This window comes from Nomascus leucogenys, chromosome 11 (genome assembly GCF_006542625.1).
Source record: "Nomascus leucogenys isolate Asia chromosome 11, Asia_NLE_v1, whole genome shotgun sequence".
In the NCBI taxonomy this organism is placed as follows: Eukaryota; Metazoa; Chordata; class Mammalia; order Primates; family Hylobatidae; genus Nomascus; species Nomascus leucogenys.
The window spans coordinates 94626215-94653090 of record NC_044391.1 but is presented as its reverse complement, the minus strand read 5'-3'; the positions used below and the strand labels follow the sequence as shown (position 1 = coordinate 94653090).

Sequence of the window (26876 nt, the reverse complement as noted above, 5' to 3'; positions counted from 1 at the left end):
GCAGAGCTTGCAGTGAGCCGAGATCATGCCACTGCACTCCAGCCTGGGCGACTGAGCAAGACTCCCTCTCAAAACAACAACAACACCTGTATGCATATGTTCATTCCAGCATTATTTGCAAGAGTAAAGTGAACCAAACTAACTATCTAAGTGTCCATCAGTGGTGGACTGGATAAAGAAAATGTGGTATGGATACACCTTGGAATACTGTGTAGCCATAAAAAAGAATGAAATAGTGTCATTTGCAGTGACATGAACGAGGCCAGAGGCCATTATCCTATGTGAAATAACTCATAAACAAAAAAATCAATGTATAACGCATGTTCTCATCTACAAGCGGGAGGTAAACAATGGGTACCTATGGACATAAAAATGGAAATAGTAGACACTGGGGACTTCAAAAGATAAGGAGCTTGGAAGGTGTGCAGAGAGTTGAAAATTACCTATCGGATACAATGTTCATTCTTTCTGTGATAGTTACGCTATAGTGGTGGGACTGGGCTTCTAGTATAACTAGTAATTACCCACTACTATGGTTATAACCTGAACATGTAACCCCTGAATATAAAATGGAATTTAATTTAAGAAAATGCATAGAATGGATTGAAAAACAAGTAGAATTTATTGTGTTCTTCCAAATAAAACATGTTTAAAATTTAAAAAATCTGAATCCAAATCCTGCTCTGTCATTAGAAGCTCTGTGACTGTTCTTAATGCTGTAGAATATACCTCATAGTATTAACTGCGAAGATTAAATGAGTATGTAAAGTGTTTAGAACAATGTCAAGCAAATAATAAATGCTACAGAACTATGTTCACTATTATTATTATTAGGCTCAGAGCTCCTAATCATCCTGGGAGGTTCTGGAAGTAACAGTGCTAATAAATAAAAGGTCAAACTTTCTATGGGAGCAGACATAACTAGGAGGATCAGAAAAAGCCTCAGAATTTGTGATCTGAAAAATTAGTGAAAAACAAGGCACCAGGCCATGAGTACAGTGCTGATTCTAGGATTTACTACTCTCTTTTTGAATCACTGCCTCATTTGGGTGTTCAATACTTTTAGGCATATATTGTCTACAAGGAGAACCACGGTTTTAATAGGTAAAATTTGTAGGGATAGAAGGCTAGCACCTCTATGGAGATCTTACACACTTCTCCATGTGATCTGTGGCTTCACCAAAGTCGCAAATATCTTCACTCTAATCCTGGCTCTGTCATTCACTAGCTTTTGACTTGAACAAATTATATGGTATATCTAACCCTTCACTTATGAAATACCAATGTCTCAGGATTTCTGTGAATTAGAGGATATTATATGTATGGTGTCTGCCATGCATTCAGCAGCAGGTTATGAAATACTAGATATACAGTCTCCCTATCTGAATTATTTCTTACATCTTATACCAGCATAATGTGGTTCTTCTTAATGCCTCTCTCTTCACATAGTATAGCAATTTTACTCCTGTCTGTGATAAATGCCCATAATGCCCTATAAAATCCTTAGACTCTTGCACACACTGACCATTATCAGGCCTTAGTATACCTGCTAACTTCAATTGCCATCTCACTATTTCACCTCTCAAGCTAAAGAAGGATGCTACCAACTGAGGTGGCCACATAAATGAGATGAGTCCTAAGTTTCTTTTCACCTGTTATATTCAAGAATTCTAGTTATAAAAGTAGCTCTCTAAAAATATGGGGTTTTTTTGGGTTTTTTTTTTTTGAGACGGAGTCTCGCTCTGTCGCCCAGGCTGGAGTGCAGTGGCACAATCTCGGCTCACTGCAAGCTCCGCCTCCCAGGTTCACGCCACTCTCCTGCCTCAGCCTCTCCCAGTAGCTGGGACTATAGGCGCCTGCCACCACGCCTGGCTAATTTTTTGTATTTTTAGTAGAGACGGGGTTTCACCGTGGTCTCGATCTCCTGACCTGGTGATCCGCCCGCCTCGGCCTCCCAAAGTGCTGGGATTACAAGCGTGAGCCACCGCGCCCGGCCAAAAATGTTTTAAATTCAAGTCGGCTCTTCTTTTAATGTCTGGGTTACCTAAAACCATCTCTTCTGTTTGTTTGCTCCTTAACAAACTCCACCCAGTTGTTTCTCCAAAAACTAAGTTTTTGGTCTCCAAGCCAGATTATGTCACTACCTGTTATGCATCCTGCAACTCCCTCAAACATTCTAGGTTATGCTGGCCCCTGATTTTTCATGGTCCTATTACTGTAAAAGCTTTGACCACACTACATTATGATTTGTTGAATATATTTCTGACTCACTCAGCTGTGTGCTTTTGAAGACAGAAATAATGCCCTTTCCATATTCTCAGCCCCAGTATTAACTCAGTACTTGTTTTCTAGTGTGAGCTTTATAAATGTTAAGTGACTAAATAGATTATCACTCCTTTTATTTCAGTGAAATGACAAAGGTTATTAATAACCAGTCCCTACATTTGTTCATTCTCATCTCAACAAAATTTTGCATCTACTCCTATTATATTGGACTAAGTACAAATAGAATCCAGCAGCATGTTACAAGACTGTATTAATCCATTCTTGCATTGCTGTGAAGAAATACCTGAGAATGGGTAATTTGTAAAGAGGTTTAATTGGCTCATGGATCTGCAGGCTGTATAGGAAGCATAGCAGCTCCTGCTTCTGTGGAGGCCTCAGGAAACTTACAATCAGGGCAGAAGGCAAAGGGGAAGCAGGCACATTTTACATGGCCAAAGCAGGAGAAGAGAGAGAGGAGGAAGGTGCTACACACTTTTAAACAACCAATCCTAACAAGAACTCAGTATCACAAGAACAGCACCAAGAGGATGATGCTAAACCATTCATGATAACTCCGCCCCATGATTCTACCAGGTCCCATGTCCAACACTGCAGATTACAATTTGGCATGAGATTTGGTGGGGATACAGATATGAATCATATCATTCCACCCTTGGCCCCTCCAAATGTCATGTCCTCACACTGCAAAATACAATCATCCCTTCTCAACAGTCCCCAAAAGTCTTAACTCATTCCAACATTTACTCAAAAGTCCAAAGTCCAAACTCTCATCTGAGATAAGGAAAGTCGCCTATAAGGCTGTAAAAAAAAAAAAAAAAAAAAAAAAGTTAGTTACCTCCAATATACAATGGGGATATAGGCATTCAGTGAATAATCCATTCAAAAAGAGAGAAATGGCCAAAAAAAAAAAAAAAAAGGCCTACAGGCCCCACACAAGTTCAAAACCCAGCAGGACAGTCATTAAATATTAAATATAAAGCTCCAAAATAATCTTTGTCTCCCTGTCCCACATCCAGGGCACACTTGTGCAAGGGTGTGTTTCCAAAGCCTTGAGCAGCTCTGCTTCTGTGGCTTTCCAGGGTTCAGTCCCCACAGCTGCTCTCAAGGGCTGGTGTTGAGTGCCTGCAGCTTTTCTAGGTTCATGGTGCAAGCTGCCGGTACATCTACCATTCTGGAGTATGGAGGATAGTGGCCCTCTTATCACAGCTCCACTAGGCAGTGTCCCAATGGGGACTCTGTGTAGAGGCTCCCACCCGACATTTCCCCACCATGCTGCCCTACTAGAGGTTCTCCATGAGGGCGCTACTCCTGCAGCAGCTTTCTGACTGGACATTCCAGCTTTTCCATACATAGTATAGTAATCTAGGCTGAGGCTTCCAAGACTCAACTCTTGGACTCTGCGCACCTGCAGGCTTATTACCACGTGAAAGCTGCAAAGACTTATACTTTGCACCCTCTGAAGCAATGACCTGAGCTGTAGCTGGGCCCCTTTCAGCCATGGCTGGAGCTCAAGCTTCTGGGATGAAGGGAGCAGTGTTCTGAGGTTGTGCAGGACAGCAGGGCCGTGGTCACGGCCAACAAGATCATTATATCCTTCTAGACCTCTCTGGGCCTATAAAGAGCGGCTGCTGTGAGGGTCACTGAAATGCCATCGAGGCCTTTCCCCCATTGTGTAAGCATTTGCCTTCCTTTTAGTTATGCGAATTTCTGCAGCCAGCTTGAATTTCTCCCCTGAAAATGGATTTTTCTTTTCTACCACGTGGCTGGGCTGCAAATTTTTCAAAGTTTTACACTCTGCTTCCTCTTTAAATATAAGTTCCAGTTTTATGTTATTTTTTTGCTCACACGTATGAGCACAGGTTGTTAGAAGCAGGAAACAAAAGATTCTCAAAAGCGGGAGGAAAAACTCCATGAACAAAGTCAGAAAATAAGAGATAAATGAGGGAAATATTTGCAACTCATATCTCACACACACCACACACACACACACACACACGTACACACACACACATACACATACTCATATATATAATACATGCATACATATATACCTTTATAATATATAAGTATATATAACTATAACTATGTATACACATACCTACATATAATTATAGTTACAGTAAATGTAATTATATATGTATATACATATAAATATTTATAACTCTGTAAAATTTGGAAACAGCTCATCACAAGACCCCTAGCTCACTAGAAAAATAATGAGCAAAGCATGTGAACTGTTTACCAAAAAGAAAAAAAAGTCAACATATGGCTCTTAATCTTAGGAAAAAAACGTATCTTTCTTATATTAGCACAAATGCAAATGCAAATGAAAATAAGATACTTTTTAACCAATCAGTTTGGCAAAAAAAAATTTGTCTAGTAACACCCTGCACTGATATCATTGCCTAAAAGCAGCTGAAGATCTAGCTGGTAGGAAATCTAGCTGGTAAGAACGTGACCAGCAGTACAGTTTCTGATGAGGCAACTTAGTAAAACCTTTCAAAATTAAAAACAGATACACCCTTTGATCTAATTTCTCATTTAAAGCCTTTTCTCATGTGTACAAAAGGACGGTTGTATGAGAATATACATTGCAGTGATATCTTTTATTTCACAGGTTTGAACAGTCTAGTTGTCCATTAGTGTAGAGCAGATTAAATAAAATATAGCACATCTATATATTGGAACTTCATAAAGATTTAAAAAATAGGGCATGCTATATTACCACCATGGAGTTAGATGACAGATAGATATGATATAGATAGACAGATAGATAGATAGATAGATAGATAGATAGATAAATTTGAGAAAGCAAAGTGCAGAAAAGTGCATTATGCTGCTGACTGCATAAAATGTTTTAAAGAATCACATACATCTAAACATAGATGTTGAGAATACATAGACTGTATATAGAAGGATGAAAAGAAAACTAATCACAGGAATTGTCCCAAGGATGGGGAAAAGCATGACTGGGTGACAGAGGACACAAGCAGATTAACTTTTCGCTGTATACTCTGTTGTGCTTTTCAGTTTTGTAGCATGTGTATATATTAGCTAATGAAAATGAACAAAAACTATTTTAGAAATGTAAAGTAAAAACAAGAGACACTCCTTTTCTCCAACTCTTTTCAAACAAGTCAACAAACCAACAAACAAAATCCCTCCAATTATTCATATTGTCTTCTGTCTGCTCTCTTAGTTTTTATTCCCAAATTAAGAAAATATTTTTAAGTAGCTACTTCATGCCATACATTTTGCTAGACTTCAGGGACACAATAGTGAAAAGGGCCAAGGTCTGTGCTTTCATGGAGCTTGCAGTCTAATGGAGAAGACAACTAACCTGGCACTAAAGGAAGAGTCTGATAAGTTTATTAATATAGAATACAAAGGACAATAGGGGCACCTTATAAAAAGGGCATCTTATATATATTTTGAGTGCTATAACATCATCTCCAGAGAAAGTAACTTTTAAGCTAGAAAAGAAGGAATGGATCATGAAAATGAGTTCCATTCAAGGAAAAAGTTGCTGAAGTGTCAATAAGGGGTTTTAAAGAGTTTGATAAGAGATATATATCTGAAAACAGACTGGAGAGAGGAAGACCAATTAGTAAATGATGGCAGCAATTCCATACAAAGAAGATAATGATAGGAATTTTTTTTTTTTTTGAGACAGGGCCTGGCGCTCTGTTGCCCAGGCTGGATTGCAGTAGCACGATCATGGCTCACTGCAGCCTTGACCTCCCTGGGCTCAGGTAATCCTCCCACCTCAGCCTCCTGAGTATCTGGGAGTACAGATGCATGCCATCAGGCTGGCTACATTTTTTGTATTTTTTTTTTTTAAGAGATGGGGTTTTGCCTTGTTGCCCAGGCTCATCTCAAACTCCTGGGTTCAAGCCATCTGCCCATCTCAGCCTCCCACAGTGCTAGGATTACGGGCATGAGCCACCATTCTGGGCCAATAATAGGAATTTTAAAAGCTGGGATAAACTGAATAGATTCAAAACATGTTGATGGGTTTAGACACACAAGATTTGATAACTGGATTTTGGAGATGAGAAAAAGAAAGGAGTTAAGAACTATTCCTAATTTATCTGCTAAAGTAACGGTATGATTATATCATTCACTGAGATAAGGAACAAAGAAGAAAGACTAGAGTTAGAGAGAATTCAACATTCTACACGTTGAGTTTTGGGTGTCTGGAAGATATCCCAGCGAAAATGTCCCATAAGCACTTGAATATACTAGTCTTCAGTTGCTGGAAGTATAGATGTGGAAATCATAACTACAAAAGCTAAATTTAAGTCATGAAAGTAGATATGATTGCTTCAGCAAAAGTTTACACAGAAAAAGAAGAGAACAAACTTTAAAGAAATGTCATAAAGGTGGTACAATTGTGGAGTCAGAGTAAAATATACGAAAGAAAGACTAGTGGAAAGAAAAATTAGAGAATAAGGAGAGCATTAGTATCACAGAAAGCAACACAGAGAATACTTCTATAAGAAGTAAGTATTCTACACATGTCAAATATAGCTAAGAGAAAATATAATAAGCACTAAAAATTAGTCCATTGTATATTTTGAATAAATAATTTTATCAATGAGTAATGGGTGCAGAATTCATACTGTCTTTGGTTGAGGAATAAGAGAGAGTACTGAGATTCAAAAAAATAAAACATAAATAAAAAAAAAGAAGACAGAGTGAGAGATATTTTGCAAGAAGTTTTGAGAGTGAGGGAAGTGAAAAACAACAGTAGCTATGAATAAACTTCCACAATGAGTGGTCTGTGTTTGCCCTTCTTTGTTCTGCAACTAATTCCTCCATGCGTCTTCTAATTCTGAATTCCCTTCTCATTACTTCATTTAAGGGCCATGAGAAACTCATACTGGAAGAGATAGATAGTGAACACAAGGAATTATAAAACAATGTGCATATATCCCTCTTTGAACAACTTGATGCATGTCAAAAATTCATTAACAGAAACTAGAAGAAGCTTTTATGAGAACATAACAAGTGACTGATGAGGATAATTACATTAATAAATTATTAATTGCCTACTAAGTGGCAGATCTAATACTTAAAGATATATGAATAGAATGGTAATACATTAAGTACATAGTAATGATAGTAAGATAATATGTATATAAATAGAATCAGTTTTTTGAATCCTTAATATAATTCTATGAAGTAGATAAAGCTAATCAATTTGTATTATTCATATTACTACCAAATTATTGAAGTCAGATTTTACACTCAGTAATTTATTAGCTCAAAATCACGGTCTTCTGCTAATACTCTTTCGCTTCCTAAGCCCTATTGGTGTCAGAATGATAGGAAGCGACATGTTTGATAGAGAGTACCATGAAAATACTGTATGAAGAACATTCATAAAGTTGAACAGCTAGGCAGATTTCTTGAATGTGATGTTGAGAAATCTGGACTTTGTTTTCTAGGCAATGATGAGCCACCGAAGGGTTTTAGAGGGGGCAATAGATATAGCAATGTTTACAATATAGAAAGATAATTATTGGCATCTATGTCAAAGATAGAAGAGACTGGAGGTGGAAGGAAAACTTGGAAGGTGATTTCAACAGTTTGGGTGAGAGTTCAAGAGGAGTGAAATTACCATTAGCTGACATAAAAAGTTCAGGAAGAGGAGTATATTGTAGGAGGAGCATGAATTCTGTTTTTATCACCTGGAATTTGATGAACCTCTGGCTATCTAGATGGCGATATGAAGACAGTATATGAAAAGGTGGAGCTAGAACTCAAGAGAGCTGTATGGATTGGACATATTGATTTCAGTATATTCAATAAAAAGGAATTAGGGAATGCAATACATAATAGTAAGTTAGAATATCCAAGCTCTTACCCTTGTATTATTCCTTCTATTTTAATAATATGTGCTCCATTAAAAAATTTGTCACTATCATCAGGGATGATTTCCTCATCAGCATATTTTTAGAAGCACCCAAGATAGTACTTTCTGTATATACAAGGTCAATGACAATCTAAGAAAACTAAATTGAAGGTAGCAGTCCAAAAAATAAATTTGCAAAATAGAGTTCAGAAAGGATAAAAATCATATGGTCTCTCAATAAATGTAGAAAAAAATTGATAAAATTCAAGACCCTTTCATGATAAAAATGAATAATCTCAAAATAGTGTGCTACTGGCATACAGACAGATAATATATAAGAATGGAACAGAATAGCGAGTCCAGAAATAAACCCATGCATATATGGTCAACTGATCTTCAGCAGGAATGCCAATCTAATCTTCAGGAAATGAGGGCTACAAGTATAAAAATAAAATATTAAAAACTAAAAGAAAAGAATACCAAGTATCACAATGGATAAAGGATAATTTCTTCAACAAATGGTATTGTAAAAATTGAATATTCACATGAAAAGAATGAAATTGGACCCTTCTATCACACAAAAATCAACTCAAAATATATTAAACACTTAGATGTAAGATTTGAAACTATAAAACTATTAGAAGAAACACTGGGTAAAACTTCATGACATTGGTCTTAGCAATTATTTGATGAATGTTGACACCAAAAGCACGGGCAACCAAAGCAAAAATAGACAAGTGGGACTACAGCAAACTAAAAATCTTCTGCAAATCAAAGGAAATGATCAATAGAGTGAAAAGGCAACCTACATAATGAGAGGAAAGTTTTGCAAATCATATATCTGATAAGGGTTTAAACTCCAAAATATATGAGACTCAATAATAAAATAAGTAATAACTTGATTCAAAAATGGGCTAAAACCTTGAATAGACATTTTTCCAAACAACACAAATGACTAACAGGTGGGAAAAGATGCTCAATACCACTAATAATTGAGGAAATACAAGTCAAAACCACAATGAGATACCATGTCACACCTGTTAGGATGGCTATTATCAAAAAGAGAAAAGGTAAGTGTTGGTGAGGGTGCGGATAAATTGTTGCCCTTGCGCACTGTTGGGAGGGATGTAAACTCGTACAGTCACTGTGGAAAACTGTTTGAAGGTTCCTCAAAAAATAAAAACAGAACTACCATATAATTCAGCAATCCATTCTGGGTATTTATCCAAAAGAATTGAAACTAGGGTTTCTAAGAGACATTTTTTCCATATTTATTTCAGTACTATCACAATAGCCAAATGTAAAACAATCTAGATGTCTATCAACATATAAATGTATAAAAAATTTACTTTGGTATATGCATACAATAAAATACTATTCAGCCCTAGAAAAGAAGGAAATCCTGCCATATGTGACAACATGGATTAAAGTAAGGACATTGTACTAAGCGAAATAAGCCAATCACAGAAGGACAAATACCACAATATTCCCCTTACATGAGGTACCTAAAATTATCAGATTCAAGGGGGCAAACAGTATAATTGTAGTTACCAGGGCTAAGTGGTATGGGGAAACAAGAAGTTGCTGATCAATGGGCACAAAATTTCAGCTTTCCAAGATGAATAAATTCTTGATATGTGCTGTGTGACATTGTGCCTATAGATAACAGTGTTATATTGTACACTTAAAAATCTGTGAAGAGGGTAGTGCTGATGCTAAGTGGTTTTACCATAATTAAAATTTAAAATAAATAAATAAAATTCTCACTTACAAGTGACAGCTAAACTACCAGAACACAAAGGCCTAAGACTGATATAATGGACTTTGGGTACTTGGGGTGGGGAAAAACGAGAGGAAGTTGAGGGATAAAAGACTACATATTTGGTACAGTGTAAACTGCTTGGGGGACAGGTGCACTAAAATTTCAAAAATCACCACAAAAGAATTTATCCACATAACCAAAAACCAACTGTACCCCAAAAAACTATTGAAACAAACATTTTTAAAAATCTCAAAAAATAGATAAATTTCAGGTAATTATTCTTCAATATAACCCTGTATGACTTTTAAAAACATACTCATTAAATCTCATATGATTCATTCAGAATACATCAGACTTATATACTGAGCATTGTTTACGTGTGCAGTCAGTATGTTTTAGAAGGGCAGTGAGTAACTCAACATGATATCATGGTATCATTACACATAGCAATGTTAATGTTACACAATGTATAACACAACACATTGCTCACTGCAACCTCTGCCTACTGGGTTCAAATGATTCTCCCGCCTCAGCCTCCCCAGTAGCTGGGATTACAGGTGCCCGCCACCACGCCCGGCTAATTTTTTGGTATTTTTAGTAGAGACGGGGTTTCACCGTGTTGGCCAGGCTGGTTTTGAACTCCTGACCTCAAGTGATCCACCTGCCTTGGCCTCCCAAAGTGCTGGGATTACAGGTATGAGCCACCATGCCCAGCCAACACATATATTAATGAAAGTGATGGAAGATTTCACCGAACAGTGAGAACGTATCTATTTTATTCATCAAAAAATGAGAACATATTTCATTAAGAAAACTGGGACTTTGGGTTTCTACTTTGGTATCTATGGAGCTTAGAAGTTGCTGTTCTGTGTTAACAACTTATGAAAAGCTGAACAAACAGAAAAATCAACAACATTTCTTAGATTAATCAGAGAAGTGAGGTTAAAGGGCAAACCACTGCTTCAAAAATTAGTGAGAAAGGCGAATATAGAAAATCACAACTTACCTGAGCAGAAATTCATGAGCATAAACCTCCACTGGAAGCAGTGCTGGGGAACGAAAACGTAAGCTGTAAATGACAAATTGCTGAAGGCTCAGTCTGAACAAGTCTGAAAGTGAGACTTGTTCCAAAAGTGTCTAGAAAGGATTAGTCATAGGGGCACACCCGTTCTTTTGTGAATTTTACCTACAGGAGCTCTACTACCTCCTCACGGCAATCATCAAAGGAAAAAAAAATCTCATTTTCAGCAGAGGGAGGGGAATTGTAGCCATTTCAAATACATCAGAACATTCTGTTACAAACTCTGCCCTCAGGAGAAACTATTTTACCAGAACCTAATGTGCCAATGTTTATCAGAGCCTAACCCAGTTAGGGGAAGGGAAATATCCAACTCCAGCTTCCTCTAGTTTTCCTAGCCCACTTTGGGAGGTGGGGGACTTGAGAAGTGTTTGAAAGCTCACGGTCCAGGGATAGGGGGTCGCCAAAAGACTGAGATCTAATGATAAGCCTAAATCATTTCCCTCCTTCCATGTCTTGCTTTGCATTACTAAAGATATATTTACTGAAATTCCTTTTACCCATACATCAAGCTCATCTTTCAACATAAAAATTACAAGACATACTAAAGGCAAATGAAACAGAACAAACATCAGAACAGTCAGATATGATAGAAATGTTGTAACTGACAGTGACAGGCGCAGAGAAACTCTAGGCAGACGGGGTGGGTTCCTGGCAAATCCTCGCCTTTGAACCAAAAAGCCTGAAACAAAGTGAGAACTTCCATCCCTGTGTGTCCACTCTCTCCCGATTGGTTCTCTCTGAATAATGTCTTTTTATCAATCGAATGTTTCCTTTTCGAAAACTACCTATGGCCCACCTTGTCCCCATCCTGTGCCTATAAGACCCCGGACTCAGCCGGCAGCGGTTAAAAGCAGCTGGACATCTGGAAGAAGCACCTGGGTGTCGGAGAGAGGCAGCTTGACTTCAGAGACAGTGGCTGGACATCGGAGAGAGGTGGCTTGACTTCAGGGGAGAGTGACTTCCCTTCCTGTCCCCTTTCCAGCTCCCCTCTCTACTGAGAGCCACTTTCATCACTCAGTAAAATTCTCCACATTCACAATCTTTCAGTTCGTCCATGTGACCTCATTCCTCTTGGGCATCGGACAAGAATTCAATATGCACTGGGTGTGGATACCCAAAAAGGCTGTCACACTGGCACTTTGCCCTTGCTGGCGGAAGGCAGCTGCCCCATGCTACAAGGCAAAGGGCCCACTGAGCTGATAACACACTGCTGTCTGCAGATGGCAGAGCTAAGACAGCATTGTAACTCAGCCTCTGGGGTCTTGGGGTCACAGGCACCCTGACCTGGACACTCCCATGGGGCTGCCTGGAGTTCACTTCTGCCAGCACCAAAGCAGCTGGTTCCTGCACTTGTTTGTTTGCACGCTCCCACCCATGAGGGGTTGAGTGGGTAGGCTTAGTAAGTGATGCACCCCTGTCATGAGTCTTAGGAAGGGGTCAAGAAAATACCCTGCAATATAATTATAAGGTAAGGAATTTTTTAAGCTATGATTAATATGCAAAGAACTTTAATGAAAAAAGTAGGCAACTTGAAAAATACAGATGGATAATGTAAGCAGAGAGATGAAAATTCTAAGAAATAATTAAGATAAAAAATGCCTTCAGTAAACTCATAGTAGAGTGGACACAGCTGAGGAAAAAAATCTCTGAGCTTGAGGATATGACAATAAAAACTTCCAAACCTGAAAATCAAAGAGAAAAAAAAGACTGCAAAAGCCCACAACAAAACAGAATATTCAAGAATTGTAGAATAACCAAAAAAGGTCTAACAAGCATGTGATGGGAATACCAGAAGGAAAAGAAAGAAACAGAAGCAATATTTGAAGCAATAATGACTGATAATTTCCCCACATTAATGTCCAAACCTCAGATTAAGGAAGCTCAGGGAACACCAAACAGGATAAGAATCATTATACCTTCGTCTAAATCGACAGAATGTGTGTAACACTTAGAATGTACCCTAATGTTAACAATGGACTTTGGGTGATAATGATGTATCAATGTAGGTACCAACTGAGTTCAGGATGTTTGTCAACAATGGGGGAGGTGGTAAGTGTGTGGGGACTGGGGACATATGGGAACCTTTTTTACTTTCTCGTCAGTTTTGCTGTGAACCTAAAACGGGCTATATAAAATAAAGTTTATTACTAACAGAAACAAAAACAACTTGTCATTTGCAAGTTTCAGTGCATTTTGTTTAGCAGAAACACTGGTCTAAAGGAATAACTGAGCTTTTTCTCTTCAATACAAAACGATATGCCTTCATATCAAATGTTTCCATAAATCCCTGTCATAAACTAATAGAATAACCATAAAATTATTGATATTATCTTAGCTGCATTGAAATTTAAACTATCCTTTTCTTTCTCAACCATGCACAAAAGAACATTTGTCTGTGCTAGAATTGGTTCCTAGATTTAAGATAAGTTAGTATGAGTAAAAGGAAAACCTTAATCTCGCAAATTTGTAATAATCTATCATATACCAAGTAGTAACAATGAAAATTGTATGCTTCATCCTGGATTTTTTCCACATTCATTTCCAGACAGGACCCACAGCATACATCCTACATGTGATTTGTGAAAGGAAAAACTCTGTGTGCTCTCTCTAGGGCCTTCTCATCTCCTGTCAGGCTAGTGAACAAGATGAGTTTCTTTTTGTAACAACAAGGCACAAAGATAATTTATCAACTGGAGAGCACAAACAATCCTTTATTCAGCAGTATGACAAAAGGTTATTTAGCTTCTGGCATCTACTATCATTCTTGGAAGAACTAGGCCCAAGAGCCAATACGATAATTAATACATTTCCAACATCTGGGCAATAAAACAATTTTTTATGAATGTTAAACAATGCCAATAGCAAATGAAAACCTCCCATTCTCATATTTATCTATCTGAACCTTTCACTGCAGAGCCAAATTCACCTGTGTTCCGGCTATAAAATGGGGATAGTGATGACATACTAGGAAGATACTACACAATTTGGGAAATCCATATTACTAAGTGTCATTTAATCATATGGACAGTGATGATATCACCTGCAGAGCCTAATGGAGACTAACCCTTGCCAAGAGTGCAGTATTAAGTTAAATGGCAGGTGAGTGATATTAATCATCACATTGAATAAGGGAACCAAATTTAAAGAAAGGTTGGAGTCTCAGTTTCGCTACTTGTCCTCCAGCAGGCTTCTTCTCTATTCATAAACAGAAAGAAAAATTGTGTTATGTGGAGTTCCAAAATTTGGAAGATATTTAAATCCACCTTATATTTTGATCTTGTAAGTGGAGAATTTACCTTGTACATTGCTCCATATGTAGATTCTTGTTACAGCCAAATGGGATTCCTATCAAATCTATTCTTGTGACTAAAACTGCTGTTCTGTGCACTGAAGCATACTCCATGTGCTTATCTCCTTCACATCCATTGAAATTGGATAGTTCTCATAGTTTACAAGCAAACCTGCTCTCCTGAAATTAACCCGTTGGTGCAAAAGACATCAAAACAATCAATTCATAATTCTATAGAAAAAATATACAATAATACTTTTAAAATTCAAACGTAGTGTATGGACCTTATAGTTTCACATGGGGTATAATTTTTGATGTTCTCAAATTAATCTAAGCATGTTGGCACTATTCTTATCTAACTATGCTATTTAGTTATATATCCTGACTTATTGTTTGCTAGTGAAAAAAATCATTTAAAATCCATGAATATAGAAATACTATTTATAATTTATTCATTTATTTTTTGAGACAGGGTCTCGCTCCCATCACCCTGGCTAGAGTGCAGTGTTTAGTTTCACAGCATGGCTCACTGGAGCTTCAACTTCCCAAGCTCAGGTGACCCTCCCATCTCGGCCTCCTGAGTAGTAGAGACTATAGGCACACACCACCACGCTCAGCTAATTTTTGTATTTTATGCAGAAATGGGGTTTCACCATATTACCCAGGCTGGTCACGAACTAAATACATTTTTGATATCAAAAATTTGAAAAAATAAAAACAAATCTAGAAAGAGTAATGGGAACTATATATGGAAAAAAGCGTCAAATGGGATGAAAATAGTTTAAAAATCCTTCAAAATATCTAAATGTTAAAAACATCAAGATGTGTTATACATATACTTACTGTGTAGCAACAAGTTTTGACTTAGAGCTGAATAGGTTATGTTAGAATTTTACTTAGTGCCTTATTTGTGGCAGTGGGTGGGTGGTGGGGAAGGAGACTGTATAACAATAAGATACTATTTAATGAACTTCAGGTTTCAAAATATTCTTAAATATGGACCCTGTAAGAAAGAAATTTGTATGTATTCCAGAGGTACCATCTTTCTGATGGACTTGGCATGATGGAACTATGACATGAGAATATCAAAAGAACATCAGGACTATCAGGGAAAATTGTTCCATTATAAATGAGAAGACACCTGATACAAATGGGCTGGTTGAGCTGGGGCAGCGGAGTCAGGGGGTTAAAAGGAACAGGCAGACCAAGAAAAGAGTTCGGGCTGGGCTTGACCCTACTAGGAAACAGCCTGCCTCCCTCATATTCACCCTAAGGCTGTTAGCCCTGGAGAGGAGAGTTTGATATGACTGGAGAACTGTATTCCTTGGGGAGCAAACTGAAGAGCTGTGGACTTCTTTTTTAATGAGTAGGACAAAACTCGAGGTTACTAACTCACAGGAAACTGGCAAACGACCCACAGGACCAGCAGACCAAAAAGGAGCAGAAGGAAGGCAGGAGCAGAGGGCTCCAGAGAAGAACAACCACAGAGCAAAAAGCACTTCCACGGGAAGAGTCATGTACCTCTACCCCAGCCCATTTTCTCCTGGCACTTCTAAGACGTAATAATGTTCCGGCAGATGTATAACATGGGGAGCCTTGGGGATAGCGAAGATTACACAGGAAAAGCCTCCCTGCCTTACATTTTATTTTCCATGGTAGTTTCATGGTGTTCCAATCAAGACCAAGTGGAAAAGAAAAGTCCCTAGATGACATAAAATCACCTAAGACACAAAAGGATCTGTCAGAAAAAATAATTACATGCATCATAACATAATTTATTAGCTCACTGATCAAACAGAAGAGACATGCAGTAATACCTTTGTAACCCTGGCTGTAAAACAAAAGAATTGCTAATCATAACACTAATATTATGAGCCAAAATTACAAAGAGAAGAAGAAAAAGCCAAAGCAAAAATAAGAAAGGAGTTACAGGTTACAAATACTCTTAGCAGTGATATGTTAGCCACTAAAAGTAGACAAAAGAACCCTAGAGTGGATCTTCTTTATAGGAAAAAACACCAAGTATTCAGTTGTCCTGAAGACAGAATTTACAACACACTAATTCTATCACTAACATTTATTAGGTGCCTGATATTTACCTCTCAATTAATGAGGTAGGAAGAGGTAGTGTTAACACCCTCTTTTTACAGTTGAGTAAACTGAGCTGTAGCTAAATAAATTGTCCAGGGTCACAAAACTGCATGTTTAACAGAGGAGCCAGAAGTTAAACCCGGATATGTTGCTTCGAAGGCAATGTCTTCCCTAATACCAATGCCTGTTTGCATTTTTTTGTATTCTAACAACTGTCAGGAAAAGTGGGCCATATTTAGCATAATGTAATACTTATAGTCACGATTAAATCATTTTTAGAATGTAGGCAGGAATATATATGTACACACACACACACACACACACTATTTGGGAAAGTAAGGAAAGATGTACTGCATTTTGAAATAATTTCATCAATACAACATACAAAAAATTCTACATTTACATAAATAACTATTACCTGAAAACAATCACAAAGACAAACGATTACTTGCTAATTTGCTGAAGACCATGTACCATGGTGGACATACTAAGTGAAATCATAATTATTTCAATAGCAATCATAGAATTCAAATACATTCTCTCTTACTGGGCATTAGTAATGACCATAAGAAATGAAAATTTGCATTCCAAAACAAAACAATCCAGTTAAGAAGAGAGAGCTAATTGTGCTATCATTTTTTTTTATTTTAATTGGATGGATTTGATTGTCCTTTCCAAACCATGAAAAGATTCCTCAACCAATTCCTCCACTTTCAGTGTGACAAAATGTTAAGGGCAGTTCTTGGTTCCTCCTTCCATTCAAAAGCATAGATTTGTGTGGTCCAGAATAGAATAAACCTGAGGTTAATTCTTTCTCATCAGCAGCAAACATGTACTTATTCCCTACAGCAGAAGTGAAAAAATTTAATCCAAAAGAATTATTTTCCTGCAGAGAAGTGTGAAGTAGCAAGTGTTCAGGGACCTAACTCTACATCAAAATCTGCTTCAGCCTGAAGTGAGAAGGGTTTGGGTGCAAAGAAGAATAAGGACGAAAAAGAATACTGCACATTAAGGCAAGACACTTGCACAACCATTTGAAAAACCAAGTGTTACAACTGAGTTTAAATGTACAACTTGTGACATTCTTTTTCATTTTGACCTTTCTTTTAAAAACTAGAGTCTCCTCCTTAAAAAGTTTTTCTGAACACTAAACGCAATGACTGACACAACTGAAAATATAGCATAATGCAGTAGTTCTTGATCATTTTGTGATAGGGATCTCTTGGCAATCTGGTGAACCAAGCTGTTGTCCCAGAATGTTTCAAAAATTCATTAAAATAAACAAATATAGAATTCTGATGGAACCAGTAATACTGTTAACAACATTTTAAATAAATGTAATATGGGTATTTATGCGTGTCTTAGCACATTCTGTAACAAAACATAGTAGCAGGTTTAATAGCTACCATAATTTCAAGGTAGGGATGAGTAAAAATAATATTTTAAAACGTCTGTAACAACTGTAAAATGGTATGAGATATTTGTGTTTTCTGTGTTGAAGTCACAATTATAGCTAGTTACTAGCGTGGTGTGTTGTCTAAATTCATAATTAAGGGAAATGTTACAATTCAGCAAAGGACTATTAATTTGCCCAAGAAATCTTGACAGTTAAAAATACTAAAATAATATAATGGTAAAATCAGTTAAATCTAAGAGTGCAGAAAGTTTTATTCAACCTCATTTCATTAAAATCTGAAATATATAGACTCTAACAGGAAGACATTTCCTAGATATAAAATGGTAAACCTCAGCTTTAGTATGTCGAACTAGAAGCACTCCAAGTTCTTTTCTCTGGTAAGTATGTTTCCAAGAGGATAGAAAATTCCTTTTGCCAAAGGAAAAAACAGCAAACACCATTTTGAAACTAAAAAATATCGTTAATAATATGGTCAAGGTTCAAGGTTTATCAGGAACACTAAGCAAAAATGTATATTTTCATTATATTCATTGATTTATTTATAAATATTTACCTGGTGCCAACTATATGATAGTGGTTTTAGAAATACATGATATTAGCTGTTGAAATTATTACTTGTTCATTTGTTCATTCATTAAACATATATACATACAAATTCTGTAATAGGCAAATTATTATTTTGGGTGTTGTACAGCAATGAGCAATATACATATAGTTCTTTATCCCATAAAGCCTCTATTATAGCAGATGAGAAAGACTTCAAACAAGTAGTTATTTAAGTCATTATTTAATATTTGTGCTAAATTCAGTGACAGAGAGGAATCGACTGCCAATGAGAGTGAGGATAACAAGAAGATCCTGAATGGTCAGGAAGGGCTTCCGAGGAAGTGACATTTTCACCAAGCTTTGAAGAATAGTTTAGGTAATGGGAGATGAGGTAAGGTACAATGGATGCAGAGAACTTTCAAGGTGGAGGTAATGTTCCAAGTATACCAAGGAACAGTATACCAAGGAGCTTGATATACTGAAAGACCCTTAGGAGAAGAGTGGTGCAGAATATCAGAATCCTCTGGAGAGGAGGCAGATATTAAATTCTAAAGGGCATTATGGGCTATATTAAACACATGGTCACTAATTTAAGAATTATAGGAAGCCAATGCAGAATTTTAAGTAAGGCAGTGGCATGATGTAGATCTATGTTCTCAGAAGTTCGCTTTGGCTGCAATATGGCTGCTGGATTCCATGCAGGGAGCTCCATTACAATCTGCCAATGCTGTAAGCCAGGTAGGGGTTAAAGTGACTTGAATTCAGGTTACAGCAGTGGAAACTGGAACTAGGATAATTCAAGGAGTGTTCATAAATTAAAAGTGATGTCTTAATAAAGAGGATGAAAAAGTTGGGCATCCAGAGTAAGTCTCTGTTTCCTAACTCAAGCAATGGTTGAAGAGTGATGTCATTTACTGAGACACAGAATGGAAGAGGAAGTCTGGATGTGAAGGAGTCCATGTGTGGGGGGGGGGGAAGTGGGGGAAGGGCATATTTTGTTCAATTACAGACTTGTTAAACTTGAGGTGTCTATGAGAGAGTCAACTGTAGATATCAAACAGGCTCTGAAATCTCTGGATCTGCTCTTTAGATTTGAGGCCTTAATTGTAAATATTTATTTAGGAGTTTTTCGTCTTGAGGAAGTCCAACACGAAATAGACTTAAGAGGACAAGCCTGCAGGGAATTCTGAAAGAAGAAATGGGAATGGTAGGAAGAAAAGATAAGGGAAAGAGAAAGCGGTCAATGGAGGTCAAATGTTGCTGAGAGATCACCAATGAAGAGGACTGAAAGATGATGAATGGTGACATCAAGTGCTGAAAAAGTCTATTTTGGTGGAGCCTTCGTGTGCAAACAGACTGGAGTGGGTTGAAGAGTGAAAGAGAAAAGAGGACGTAGAAATCTTGGGTATAAACAAGTCTTTCTTAACCTTGGGCTGTGAATGCAGTAGACGAGCGTGGATAGCAGATGTGAGGTTGAGAGATTTCAAGCGTCTTCATACTATGAAAATATTTTAACAGAAAGATATGTGCTTTGCAAACTCTATTTTTCCTCTTTTTAGGTTAGATTTTGAATTATTGAAGTTGAAAATGTAAATCTGAAGTAACTTCAATGTAGGGGGATTAAAAACACTGTTTCTGAAAATACTAAAGCACACATATGAGCTATCAGTTTAGAATCTCAGAATGTATTCCATTACATACATTTCCTCATTAATTCACCAAATGTTGTATATGCTGTGTATAGTGTATAAATAAGCAAGTGTGTGAATTACACTCAGTAACTAGAACCAGCATTCCCTATAGCCTACAGATAAACATTCTGAAGGGGTGTGCCTATAGTGGTCCAATGAAAGAGAAACAAAGATAAAAACCGTACGGACTATTGACATTTTTCTAAATCTTCTGAAGAGAGGAATTATTCATAACTAAAGTTGATCACATTTCTCATCATCAAGATTAATTGGCAGTTTATGACACATATGTGCCGTTATAAACCTCCTAATTATCAGATTTCTGATGTTGCTATCTTCCTATCCTGCTACCAATAACTCATGTGTGTTATTTCTTCTCTTCAGCAAGCAAAAGAAGCAAAGTGCTTTAAATTGAAGATAATAAGAAAAGAAAAAAAAATCCCAGTCAGGATTCCTTTCTAGTTATTCATATGGAATTTCCCATGAAAGAAATTTATATAATGTAAAAATTACCATCAAGTATCAGATTTACAGTGCTATACCCTGTAGCACCTTTGGAAATGGAGTTAAGTCTTTCAGGATAATTAGAGACTGGAAAACCAACAAATTAATAAACTATCTTCAGATGGCCTCAAAAAGATAATATAATTCCCACAAAGTGACAAGCATTCCCAGGGAGAACTGCAGGTACTAGGGATGTCTGGTCTATAACAGCTTAGTAGGCCAAATTTATCAACAATCTTTTAAGTGAAAAACAAATAATTTAATTTAAAAAGTAAAATCTTCTACAAATGACTTTATATAAAACATATGTATAGGAATCTTTCTCATGGACAACTTCATTTTTATAAATTATCAGATGTCAAGAATAAGCCTTTGCACATTCTCATGCTGTTCAGTGTTTGGCTTGAAGCCCAGAGGAGGGTCATGCCTTTATAATGACAGAAAATGCAACTATAAAACACCCAAGGGATTTAGAACATGCTGCTGAGCCCTGAGAAAATGAGGTTCCCACACTGCTTTGCACACAGTAGGCACTCAGCAAATATTTGCTAGAAGGTTTGTTTCATTTCCATATTGCAGAATTCTTAAATATTTACTTAGTAGATGTTAACTAAGATTCTTAGTCTTCAAGTAATTGGATATGGAAGTTAATACTTGTGAGGTCAGGTTAGTCATTCGATGTCCTTAAGTGTCAGTTTGTAAAATAGGGTTAAATACACACACACACACACACACACACAACATGCCATACACATACATTTATATGGCATGTTAATTGTGGGGAAAAAAAGAAGATACTGTGAATGAGGCTTTATAAGTTGCAAAAGGTCTATAAAATTACATATATAATTCATAAACACAATGTGATTCATATATAATTCAACTTTAGTTTATGTAACTACAATGAACAGCAATTCAAATATAAGTCTTTCAAGACTAGGAAGTGCATTTTACCTTCTGCTGCTAGCCTGATCATTGCTTCCTCTAAATATTTTAACATCAAACCCCTTTGTGAAGGTCATATAGGAACTTAAAAGTACTGCCAGGGGAGGGGACGTCGATTAAAATTCAGTGATTTGTGCAGTTTGCTATTTCTCTTTCCCAGTTGCTCTACATTTAATATTTATATGCTGAACCAAATTTTTAATACATGTTTTGTAGTGTCTAATTTCATACAACAAGTATTCCCACATATACTTGTCAGTATAAAGAATAAGCTTAAATGTTTGGTGAAACATACACACATATGTGTACACACATAAGTGAACTTGAAACGTGTGCTCATGAAGAAAACATTAGCTAGAAAACTATACACCCCTTTTGTGAAAAATGAAATTCTGGCAACATCAGAACAGTAGCTCATATTCTCTGGAAGCATTTATTACACACATAGCTTGACACAGCACAAACCTCAAATCAACTTAATTTGTGTCATCTAAGAGTTCACACACGAATAAAGGTATCACATTTCATTGAAATTACTCCTTTAGACCTGAAGATTTATTTACATACGTTGGAAATTGGGAATGTAAGATCCTCTCTTACTAAGTCTCTAGGAAAATTGCCAAGAACTAGAATTTAATGTTCATGGCCAAAAAATTAATAATCACTTCTGAACATTGAAAAATAGAATATCCACTCTTGATAATAGAGTTGATTGTTGTCAAAATGAACTACCTACCACTTGAAATGTCTACTCTTGTAAAAATATTTGTGGAAAAACTTATTACAGTGTGACTTAACATATAGACTCATAAGTGTCTAGCAACCTCAAAGTCTAGGTCATGACAAGCATTATTAAATCAAGCATGAGTGAGCAGATACCATGTAAGGATCTGCCATGTACTTGAAAACTGTGAGTACTCAGACACTGCCTTATTGTTATAAGACCATGACTGTACCAAGGTATGTGGTTGCCCTGGGCAGGCTAACAACTTGGAATCTTTCCAACCAATATTCTTTAAGTAATTGTTCAGCGTTTATTTAATAAGAAAGGGAAAAATCAATTTCCTTTTGATAAAAATCTTCTATCTATATCTATTCTTTACATTATGAGATGTTTTGACACGCACTGAACATAAAAATAGAATTTATAGAATTTTATGTATAAAAATTCTATACGTAGAGAATTCTATAATTATTTTATGTATAATTCTAACATATATAATTATACATATATTATACATAATTATCTGCCACTTCACATTTTCCTCCCATCTGTCAAAACTGGACAAAATCTGTTACTCCAAATCACTAACAACAATGGTAACATAAATGGTATGTAGTAAACAGAACTATCGTATTATAATAAAGAATTTCTAAGTGGGAAGTAGATAAAGTCTCTGGGACTTTAAGTTTTGTTTTTATTTAGATGTTTGCTTATCAAAATTTGCTAGGTTCTTACAAAGTAATTATTACTGGATGCTGTGAAAGTCTGAGAGATAAGCCTTCAGAGGTCATCCAATTACCCAATGAACTCCAACAAATTTACAGGAAAAAATAAAAAAAAACAACCCTATCAAAAAGTGGGCAAAGGATATGAAGAGACACTTCTCAAAAGAAGACATTTATGCAGCCAAAAGACACATGAAAAAATGCTCATCATCACTGGCCATCAGAGAAATGCAAATCAAAACCACAATGAGATACCATCTCATACCAGTTAGAATGGTGATCATTAAAAAGTCAGGAAACAACAGGTGCTGGAGAGGATGTGGAGAAATAGGAACACTTTTACACTGTTAGTGGGACTGTAAACTAGCTCAACCGTTGTGGAAGTCAGTGTGGCGATTCCTCAGGGATCTAGAACTAGAAATATCATTTGACCCAGCCATCCCATTACTGGGTATATACCCAAGGATTATAAATCATGCTTCTATAAAGACACATGCACACGTATGTTTATTGCAGCACTATTCATAATAGCAAAGACTTGGAACCAACCCAAATGTCCAACAATGATAGACTGGATTAAGAAAATGTGGCACATATACACCATGGAATACTATGCAGCCATAAAAAATGATGAGTTCATGTCCTTTGTAGGGATATGGATGAAGCTGGAAACCATCATTCTCAGCAAACTATCGCAAGGACAAAAAAACCAAACACTGCATGTCCTCACTCATAGGTTGCAACTGAACAATGAGAACACATGGACACAGGAAGGGGAACATCACACACCAGAGCCTGTTGTGGGGTGGGTATAGTGGGGAGGTATAGCATTAGGAGATATACCTAATGTTAAATGACGAGTTAAAGGGTGCAGCACACCAACATGGCATATGTATACATATGTAACTAACCTGCACATTGTGCACATGTACCCTAAACCTTAAAGTATAATCAAAAATAAAAAAAACAAAAAAAAATAAAAAATAAAACTCTGAGATACACTTGTAAGTGGGAGCTGAACAATGAGAACACATGGACACATGGAGGGAAACAACACACAGTGGAGCCTGCTGGGGGATTGCCAGGGGAGGGAGAGCATCATGATAAATAGCTGATGCATGCAGGGCTTTATACCTAGATGATGGGTTGATAGGTGCAGCAAACCACCATGGCACTATGTAACAAACCTGCACGTCCTGCACATGTATCTGGAACTTAAAATAAAATAAAAATTAACAAAATAAATAAAACTCTGCGATATCTTGGAAAAAGATAAAAAGAAGCCCTGGAGGATGTCAGTTTGGAAGATACTAACACAGTCATTTGATTACTATAAAAACCCAGTAGTTATTTTTTTAGTGTCTACCATGTGCAAGCATTGTGTTAAGTGCAGAGTACCTGGTTCCTTCCCTAATGAAGCTCACAGAATAGCAAAGAATAAAAGCGGTTACTCAATTAACACCATTATATGTGCTGAGGGTTGTGAAGTATAAGCCCAGGATGTCTTGGGAGCTTGTAGCAAGGGGACTAAACCCATGCTGAGGAGTTGGAGAAGGTATCTCTGTGAAAACAAGGTATTTAAAAGAATGAACCTACTCAGAGTTTAGAGAAAATGACATTTACCATCCAAATACAAATTTGAGAGGAAGCATTTTGTTAATGATAGCTAAAACCTTATAAAAAGTGCCTATCGGCCGGGCGCGGTGGCTCACGCTTGTAATCCCAGCACTTTGGGAGGCCGAGGAGGGCGGATCACCAGGTCAGGAGATCGAGACTACGGTGAAACCCCGTCTCTACTAAAAATACAAAAAAAAAAAAAAATTCGCTGGGCGTGGTGGCGGGCGCCTGTAGTCCCAGCTACTCGGAGAGGCTGAGGCAGGAGAATGGTGTGAACCCGGGAGGCAGAGCTTGCAGTGAGCCGAGATCGCGCCACTGCACTCCAGCCTGGGTGACAGAGCAAGACTCCGTCTCAAAAAAAAAAAAAAAAAAAAAAAAGTGCCTATCTTCTGGACAAAGGAATTTTTATTATGAAAATTATCAGATACATTCATATATATAAAGATATTTATTGCATTATTGTTTATGTAGACTATTTTTCTAGACTCCATAAAATAACTGTCATAGTCAATAAAGATAATTATATTAAGGCAAACATTAAAAATAGCCTAGGCTATTTGGGCCTTGATTTTTTTTCTAATGCAAATGTTCATTTTTATGGCTGAATTTTAATAGAATATCAATTTGTGAATCATCAAAAGTTTTGACTAGTTAACATTTGACATTTTTCCAAATGCAGGAATTGATCTGAAGGCATTTTTTGTAGCTTACACACTACCTTGTGGTGGTTTAATTATTTTGTCATTTTTTTAAAGTGTGCTCTTAAAATTATGCTATGAAATACATACATCTGTATATGTATGTAATTTTAACCCCAAAACTTCATAGAAAGAAATGTCTAAATTATCTTGTGAGCTGATAATGCTAGTTTACTGGATAGCTATTTAAGTTTAAGAGAAGATATAAATAAGAATTTATTTATTTATTTATTTTTAATTTTTTTTTTTTTTTTTTTTTGAGATGGAGTTTCGCACTTGTCGCCCAGGCTGGAGTAAAGTGGCACGATCTTGGCTCACTGCAATCTCCACCTCCCGAGTTCAAGTGATTCTCCTGCCTCTGCCTTCCTCTCAAGTGGCTTGGATTACAGGAGCGCACCACCATATCCAGCTAATTTTTGTATTTTTAGTAGAGATGGGGTTTTGCCATGTTGGCCAGGCTGGTCTCGAACTCCTGACCTCAGGTGATCTGCCTGCCTCGGCCTCCCAAAGTGCTGGGATTGCAGGTGTGAGCCACTGCGCCCAGCCTAAATAAGGATATCTGAAGAAACAATGGCAAAGTAAGCCAGAAAACAAATAGCCTTTGTCTACATAAAAATCCTTTATTTTGTCTCTCCATCAACCACATTTATGTTCATATTCCAAACTCACAACCAAAGCATCTCTGTCAATTGTGATAAGCTAACAGATAAGCTAAATATGCTCCTGACTGAAGAATCCATCCAGGTAGTCTCTCCAAGGTTTATAAATTCAATGTATCTCAGATATTCTCATGTTTTATAAAAACATTTATGAATTGAATAACCATATATATGTATACAAAAATTTAGTTCTGATCACCTGCAGTATAATCTGCCTTCTTGATAAATATAAATTTTAATATTTTGTATGTTTACATGAAATTACATATTTGTATTAGATGAGGAAATATTTAGTAATCTAACCTTCACCTGTCCCCAGTATTCCTGAATATTCTAGAAGCTATCTATTCAAATGCGATTCTTGAGCCAGCAGTATTGGCATCACTTAAGAGCCCATCATGGCAGCCACAACATAGACACTCAATAAAGGACTGACTAAATGAATATAAAGAGTATGAAGACACGGTCTCTAGTCTCAAAGTTGGGTAATGAAGGAAATGGAATCCTGTTAAGGAGAAACATAAAAGAAGGCAGGGATACAGGAAAATCCAAGTATAATTGGTAGCACAAAATCTGCAGAAGCTGACAGGAGATGAGAACAAGCATAGATAGAGAAAATAGCAATGTAAAAAAAAGAATTGAAAATTGTCAATTACAGAGACAGGTAACCACATCAGTATTTCTCAAAAAACCTTATACTGAATAAAGAAGCCAGTTACAGAAGTATACAAACTATGATTCAAATCATATGAAGATACATATCTTCTAGGAAACACAAACTTCATGTACAGAGACAGAAGCAGAGACTGGGATGGGGTGAAGATTTACTGGTATGGGGTACAAGAGAAATTTGTGGAGTTGTTTAATATACTGTATCTTGATTATGGTAATACACTTAAGAGGGTGTATTTTGCTGTTTGTAATTTATACCTCAATAGAGTTTTTTTTTTTTTTTTTCAAAAAAGATTCGTAGAAAACCAGGAA

The 26876-nt window shown here is 36.8% G+C and overlaps 1 protein-coding gene across 3 annotated transcripts in view; it reads right to left on the bottom strand.

Moving 5' to 3' along the window:
* Positions 1-26876, bottom strand: part of NLGN1 (neuroligin 1) — a 906211-nt gene that overhangs the window by 781779 nt on the left and 97556 nt on the right. Inside the window, exon 2 of one of the 3 annotated variants that reach the window (XM_030822834.1) lies at positions 10912-10954. The exons of the other annotated variants lie outside the window; for them this stretch is intronic. The gene's annotated coding sequence lies outside the window, so the exon portion shown is untranslated. The remainder of the gene's footprint in view (positions 1-10911; positions 10955-26876) is intronic. 3 annotated transcript variants of the gene reach the window in all.